Raw genomic sequence first — 6,000 nt, forward strand, 5'->3', positions numbered from 1 at the left:
GGAAGCGCAGGCGTAACAACACTGATTCAGGGCCCTCATCCTGACATTGGATCAGGCCCTCCCACGCCGGATGCCTCTTTTCTTGTTCACAGTCGGTGACAACTGCCGTCAGCACAGCTCTGTAAAACAGCTCAGTTCAATGCACCCAGGGCACAGCTCTGAAACTGCTCCCACTGCCATTGTCCTCTGCAAGGCCCGCCTCTCCCACTGAGCCCCGCCCCCTCATGTGATAGCCCCGCCCCCTCCCACACTCCTCGTTTACTGGCATCTCCCGTCAGAGCGCACAGACCCCCCTGGCGCTGCCTGCGCAAGTGGTGCGGTGGGGGCCTCTTTCCTCTACCACGCGTGGAGAAGGGCACTTCCCTAGGTGACCCCACCCTACAGTTGGGCTACTGACCAACAGCCACTGATTTAAGAGGCAGCCTACCACTTGCCTCGGGCAGCCCCCTCGGTCACAGCTGGAGAGAGCTTTAGGCTTCTCCCACCTCTCACAGCCTGCACGTCGCGCGGATTCTGTATTTCAGGAGACAAAGGGCATGCACTGTCCTCGAGCCCTCCTCCCTCACTCACTCTGAACTATTTCCAAAGAGTTCAGTAAAGCAGGCCGGTGCTCCGAGAAAGTTACCAAAAAAGTTAAACAAGCATTTGCAATGCAATAGGCCTCGCATTAATAAGCTTTAGGCTATTGGCATTACAAATGTTAATGTTATTTTATTTTTTGGGTTAAAAAATATTCCAACAGTAGCATAAGTACTAAAAGATCTTATCTGGCTAATACAGGTCCCTTTACAACTCCACAGGGACACCTTGTAACAGCATTTGGTACTGCACCCTTTCCTTGTATAGTGGAATTATTTATTTATTACTTATGCTACTGCTGGGATATTTTTTAATAAAAAAATGAAACATCATTTGCAACGCCTATATCTCAAAGTTTCACTAATGCGAGACCTATTGCATTGAAAATGATTAAAACAATTTTTTTTATTGATTTTCCTTCAAACAGTGAGAAAGTCAGCTGCCCTTGCTGCAATGCTTCTTGAACATTGCGCAGAATGTTGCCCATCGACTCCTAATTCGGATTAAGCCTGACACACTGCTGCCAAAGACTTTGTCCATGTTGAGGTGCTGAGCAAACCAAAAGAGAGAGGACATGAGCACAAGTGCCAATAAACTCCTCTGTAGTCCTCACCCTAGACAAGAGTCGGGCTGTCCAAGATCAAACAGAATGTGCAGAGGAGTAGAGCAGTAATTATGTGGCGATCCCCTCCCTTCCTGTGTCAATCTGTGCTTGCTTTCTTCACCTTAATGAGACCCCCAACACGCCCTTTTCTCAGCAGCCACTGGCAGCAGTCCTGGTAGCATGTGAGCAGGCCCCTTAGTTCTGAGTCTAACATGTGAGTCTCCTGTCCTACTTGTAACAGTTAGCGCACCAGCGTTTACCGCTGGCGTGCGCCAGCCGTTCCCGCCCCAGTGCTCACGGCTGCCGGCATGAAAGCGCAAATAAATAAAGATGGGCGGAGCTGCGACGGCAGTCCGTGCCTAGAGTTAACACGGCGTGTAAGTTTCTTAATTTGCAGCGCATATCAAGGAATCAGCGCGTGGCCTTTCGGCCGGAGGATGGACCCCTTCCTTAGATGTAACATTGGCGAAGAGGAGCGGAAGCAACTCACACCTGCTCCTGCCCAGCTGAGAAGCACCTCAGCAAGCCCGAGCCACTTGGGCATTACCTACAGGCTGAAGCCCTGCCAGGCCACACTGCAGCACCCTGCTGCACCGCAACCTCAATTCAGGAAGCTGATACAGGGCAGCAGTACACAGCATCTTCTCATGCTCCAGCGTCCACTGGTCAAGACGATCAGCACTGTGCAGTCTGGGTGAGTCCTGCAAGACGCAGAGAAGGCCCAGAAGCACGCCTTGTCCCAGGCCAGCCCGACCATGTGCCACACGACCAGGTGCACGCAGGCCCATGTTATGTCCAGCAGCCTCGCACCACCACTAAGGGAGATTAGGACAAAACAGCCCAGGCCCCAGTGCCAGCGCCTCCGCACCCTTCCCCCTCAGGTGCCCTACCTCCATTTAGTGAGTTGAAAGACCCCACCACTGCTGCGACAAGGTGGCAGACCTGGCTTGGCCGCCTGGAGAACTATTTCATTACCACAAGGGAAAAAATGGAGTGGTGAAACTGTCGCTGCTGCTCCATTATGCAGGGGAAGAGATCTATCTACTATTTAAGCACCTACCAAACACGGGCCCTCCCGAACACTAAGCCGCAGTGGTCACCTCATTGAACGCTCACTTTGACCCCCAAATGAACCCGGACTTCGAACACTTCAAGCTGAGGCAAGCCAAGCAAAGAGAGGGTGAGTAAACGCCTTCCACGCACGACTCCGGGAGCTGGCTGATACTCACCTCGTAGGGGACACTGCAGCGGAAGAAATCAGAGTCCAGCTGATTCTTGGGATATGCACCAAAGTCCTGCGAGGCCTCATACTCAGGCAATCGAACATACCAATGAACGACATCCTTGTCCTAGAGCGGTCTCACGACCTTTCGGCAGCGCGGGCAGAAGAAATGGACATGGCATTGGTGCGTGGGGCAGAAAAGAGCGTTGTTGTCAAGATAGAAAGGACTGATGCAGTCAGGACGAGAGACAAGTCCTACAGGCCACGGGTTCGCCAGCCACAAGCCCCAAAGAACCACTGTGGATACTGTGGGTATGAGGAACACCCCACGCAGTCATGCCCGGTGCAAGGAAGACCTGTACCAACTGTGGCATCGCAAACCACTTCGCGTCAGTGTGCAGAAAGAAGACACAGCATAACAAAAGGGTGCCGACCCAAACAAACGAGGAGGATGGTCCGCCAAATATCACATGTCTTGCTTGCAACTCAACAAGGAAGGAAGAAGAGACAGCAGACAGTATACCAAGGGGGCGATTCCACATGGGAAGACGAAGGAGAGACGTACCTAGTCTCTTTCACCCAAGCCCTAAAGAGCAGGAGACGGCCCCAATCTCGCTACACAGTACAGATTGCATTGTCAGATGTCAATGCTATAATCGACACTGGCGCTTCAGTGACTGTAATGGAAATCCAGCAATACAACAAGCTAAGACCCAAGCCGGAACTCAGACCATCGAAAGCACATAACTTTGCATATGGCAGCGACTCACCATTGCCCCTCCAAGGCAAAATTACCATGCCAGTTTGGTCAGAAGGTGTTGAGATCACCATTGACATCCATGTCATAAACCAGGAAGTGGACACGCTGCTCAGCAGCCATGCGGCTGAAGACCTAGGGCTGGTGATGTTTGCTAGGAGAGTACAGGCAGACCAGATGGAAGAATTGCTAAGTCAGTACAGAGACCTGTTCAAGGGTTGGGGGAGGAAAAAGAGAGTCCCCATCCGACTACACATAGACCCGGCCGTCCCGCCAAGGGCCCTAAGACACCGGTGAATCTCTTTTCATCTCTGACCCCTGGTAGAGGAAGAATTACAAAAGCTCGAAGACCAAGGGGTCATAGAGAAAGTGTCCGGATCTACACCGTGGGTGTCACCCATGGTAATCGTAGAGAAGCCTCGCCAACCAGGGAAGATCAGACTATGCATTGACATGCGCCTCCCAAATAAGGCCATCTGACGTGAACGCCACATATTGCCGACTATGGATGACATCGTGGCCGATATGAATGGATCCAGATCGTTCTCGAAGCTGGATCTGAACGCGGGCTATCACCAACTAGCCCTCGCCAAAGACAGTCGATACATAACTACGTTCAGCACACCACTAGGCCTCCGGACGTACAAGCGGCTGAATTTCAGCATATCCTCTGCCGCCAAAATATTCCAAAACACCGTCAAGGAGATCCTGGTTGGGCTACCTGGCATCCTAAACGCGAGTGATGATATCCTCATCCACTCGAAGACAGCCGAAGAACATTATCGCCACGTGAGAGCCACCCTAAAGAGACTCCTGGACCATGGAGTCACTCTACACAAAGAAAAGTGGCTGTTGTTCCAACAAATAGAGTTCTACGGATACACATTTACCGAAGAGGGCATACAAGTGGACCTCCAGAAGTCCCAAGCAATCAAGACCGTATCAAGGCCACGTACTGTGGCCACTTCTTTCCGGACCTAGCTCAATTGCAGAACAACTCCGGAATCTCACATCGAGCTGATGCTATGTGGCAGTGGGGCCCAGCTGAAGAGACAGCATTTCAAGCCATCAAGATGGCCCTCCTTCACCACACCAGATTGGTGTACTTTGACCCAGCGAAGAGGACCGAAATCCTTGTGGACGTCAGGCCCGTAGGCCTAGGGGCACTTCTCACCCAAGAACAGGAGCCTGTCTCCGACATGGAAATGATAGTCTCAAATGGAAAGAGAAGCCATAACCACCCGTTGGGGCTGCAGGCACTTCAATTTATACATTTGCGGACACCCGTTCACCGTTGTCACGGATCACCAACCTCTGGTGCCATTGTTCAGAGGGTCAGCACTTCACCCGCTGCCACGAATTGAAAGGTGGGCCATCGGGCTCCAACACTACGACATGGACGTGATCTATTGGGCCGGTGCCAAGAACCCAGCCGACTTCCTGTCAAGGCACCCAGACACCTCCGGAGAGGGAGTTGAAGAACCCAGCAGTGATGACACAGAGGCCCATCTTAACATGATTGCAGCACTGACGTGCCCTCGAGCACTGACGCTCGAAGAGGTAGCAACCGCAGCGGAGCACGACCCAGTCAGGGTCAAAGTTCGGGACACTATCCAAGGAGGGCAGTGGCGTCAATTCCTACAGTCAGGGGACCCTTATTGAGACCTTTCAGGACCCTTATTGAGACCTTTCTTCTTGCAGAGACTGCAAGGACCTGCATCCACGCCTCGCGGGTACCGCTTCGTCTGCCAGTGCTCCTGAAGGTTTGGCTGCGTGTGGGGTGAGAGACAGGGCTGCGAGCGTGATCGGGACTCACTTTCCCAAGAGTCCTGGTCTGTGAAAGGCCGAGTCAGATGGCCCGCTCTCCCTGACCGCCCCTCCCCGCCCATCCAGTTTAAAAGGAGACCATCAGCCCTAACAACGTGGGACCCTTATTGAGACCTTTCTTCTTGCAGAGACTGCAAGGACCTGCATCCACGCCTCGCGGTACCCGCTCCGCGGGTCCCGCTTCGTCTGCCAGTGCTCCTGAAGGTTTGGCTGCATGTGGGGTGAGAGACAGGGCTGCAAGCGTGATCGGGACTCACTTTCCCAAGAGTCCTGGTCTGTGAAAGGCCGAGTCAGCTGGCCCGCTCTCCCTGACCGCCCCGCCCCGCCCATCCTGGTCCTGGTGTCCATAAAATTCATCGGAACACGCTGCGTGGGAGCACGCGGGAGCGCCCGGGGCGAAGCCCGGGCAAAGGGCGGGCCATCTAAGGCCGTCCAAGGTCGATCAAGGACGGGACGAGCCACCCCCTTAACAAATACCGATTATTTCCTGGTAAGATTCCAGCCATTTCTCCTATATCCGTCAGGAATCGTTTATTGACTTAAGCAGCACGAGTCACTGTGCATCGCTGTACGGTTGCTCTTGTCCTATCAAACCGTACATATATCAGCGTGTAATCATGTCTTCAGACTCTGGAAAACCCAGAAACATAACTGTGAACACATCAAAGGGGCCAGTAACAGGGACTATTGATCAATTTTTTAAAAGGGTCACGATTGTCCTAGAAAAAGAAATAGCGGATACTGAAAAGCGCTTATCTATGGACTTATTAACTGGTAAGCGCTCTTCCCTAGGATTTATTGGGAAAGCTACCTCACCAAGCATGACTGTTTCACATCCCCTGACTTCCATCACGACCCCCATTGACATTGATTCACTTACCCCCTTGGGAACTGAAGCTAGAGAGGAGACGAATCAGACAAAAAGTAATGAACCTGAGCCACCCCCAGAAATCCTTTTAGTCAGCCCTAACACATCCAGATTATCTAGTTCTCCTAATCTGTCAGTTTCTT

This window comes from Lissotriton vulgaris, chromosome 8 (genome assembly GCF_964263255.1).
Source record: "Lissotriton vulgaris chromosome 8, aLisVul1.2, whole genome shotgun sequence".
NCBI lineage: Eukaryota > Metazoa > Chordata > Amphibia > Caudata > Salamandridae > Lissotriton > Lissotriton vulgaris.